Source organism: Piliocolobus tephrosceles, chromosome 17 (genome assembly GCF_002776525.5).
Source record: "Piliocolobus tephrosceles isolate RC106 chromosome 17, ASM277652v3, whole genome shotgun sequence".
Taxonomy (NCBI): domain Eukaryota; kingdom Metazoa; phylum Chordata; class Mammalia; order Primates; family Cercopithecidae; genus Piliocolobus; species Piliocolobus tephrosceles.
In genome coordinates this window covers 71,000,019-71,001,972 of record NC_045450.1, presented here as the reverse complement: position 1 = coordinate 71,001,972, position 1,954 = coordinate 71,000,019, and the positions used below count along the sequence as shown (strand labels likewise).

Below are 1,954 nucleotides of genomic sequence, written 5' to 3'. Positions count from 1 at the left end.
CACACTGTCGATGGGAATGTAAATTCGTGCAGCCGCTGTGGAAAGCAGTTTGGAGATTTCTCAGAGAACTTAGAACCCCCAGGTGTCCCAGCAATTCCATCCCTGGGTATAGACAGAAAGGAACAGACACACATGCATGTGTATGTTCATCGTGGCACTGTTCGCAATAACAAAGATGTGGAATCAACCCAAATGCCTATCGACGGTAGACTAAAGAAAATGTGGCATACACACATCATGGAATACTATGCCGCCATAAAAAGAATGAGATCATGTCCTTTGCTGCAACATGGGTGCAGCTGGAGGCCATTAGCCTAAGCAAGTTAACACGGGAAAAGTAAATACAGCATGTTCTCACGTATAAGTGGGAGCTAAATAATGAGAACACATGGACCATAGAGGGGAACAACAGACACTGGGCCTACCAAAGGGTGGAGGGTAGGAGGAGGGTGAGGACAGACACACTGCCTGGCAGGTACTATGCTGATTACATGGGTGATGGAATAATCGCACACCAGCCCCCTGCGACACGCATTTTACCCACATAACAAACCTGCACACGCACCCTCTGAACCTCAAAGCTGGGAAGAAAATGAAAACACCAGCTTCCTGCTTTACTCCTCCCCGTGCCCAGTGCCACTCTCCAGAGCAACTATTTTGGGTTTTTCTGTTTTTGTCTGTTTGTCCTCAGCTCTATGTTTTCACTCTCCTCATTATAGTAGAGAACATTCGTCGTCATTAAATGAATGAATGAATGGACTCCCACCCCAAACCCACCTGGGCAACCTCACGAAGAATGTCTGGAGGCTTGGAAGCCTCGGGGTAGCTGGCAGCCTCCCTGCTGAGCGGTTCCAAGCACTGTCCATGGGCTGTGGGAAAGGGCACCTGCTGTATAAGTAGGAGTGCTGCCACCTCTTGGGGGCTGAATGCCAGAGGGGCAGAGGGAGCTGTGGGTCCCATGGGGGCTGGTGTCTGAAGCCCATGCCCATGCTGGGGCAGGTGGGCTGTGCCAGGTGAGGTGGTTCAGGTTCTACCCTCTCTTTGCAGGGCTTGAGTCTGGGGCAGCCTGGCTGCCCAGAGGTAGCAGATGACACGAAGAAATAACCATGTAAGTGCTGGCTGTGTAGGAGGTAAGGGGAAAGGAGATGGGGGTCGGGAAGGACAGGGGCTCAGAGGAGGGAGGGAATGGGAGAGCAAACATCATGGCTTCATCATCCAGAGCAACATTGGGAAGGATGAACGCCAACTGTGTTCCAGGAACTTCCACTGTTCTCACACACCCAGGTGAGTGGTGTTCAGGTGGGTAGCACCCAGGTGAGCGGCATCCCAGTGAGTGGCACCAGGTGAGTGGCATCCAGGTGAGTGACACCTAGGTGAATGACATTCAGGTGAGTGGCATCTGTGTGAGTGGCATCTGTATGAGTGGCATCATCCAGGTGAGCAGCTTCTGGGTGAGTGGCATTCAGGTGAGTGGCATCATCCAGGTAAGTGGCACTCAGGTGAGTAGCATTCAGTTGAGTGACACCCAGGTGAGTGGCATCCACGTGACTAGCATCGTCCAGGTGCATAACACCTGGGTGAGTGGCACCCAGTTGAGTTGTGCCCAAGTAAGTAACATCCAGGTGAGTGGTGTTCAGGTGAGTGGCATCCAGGTAAGTGGTGTCCTGGTGGTGGTGCCCAGGTGAGTGACAGCCACGTAAATAGTGTCCAGGTGAGTGGGGTCCAGGTAAGTGGTGTTCAGGTGGTGGCACCCAGGTGAGTGGTGTCCAGGTGAGTGGCATCACCCAGGTGAGAGGTGTCCAGGTGAGTGGCACCCAGTTGAGTGGTGCCCAGGTGAGTAACAGCCAGGCGAATGGTGCCCAGGTGAGTGGCATCACCTAGGTGAGTGGTGTCCTGGTGAGCGGTGTCCAGGTGGGTGGCACTGTCAAAGTGACAATAGCTAACAATTATTGGG

At 53.1% G+C, this 1,954-nt stretch overlaps 1 long non-coding RNA gene across 1 annotated transcript; it reads left to right on the top strand.

Moving 5' to 3' along the window:
- Positions 1-1,045: 1,045 nt before the first annotated feature.
- On the top strand, positions 1,046-1,632 carry LOC113219805. The gene is made up of 3 exons (XR_003306811.1): positions 1,046-1,130; positions 1,220-1,403; positions 1,467-1,632. It is a non-coding gene; the product is annotated as an uncharacterized LOC113219805 (long non-coding RNA).
- The last annotated feature ends 322 nt before the right edge of the window (positions 1,633-1,954 follow it).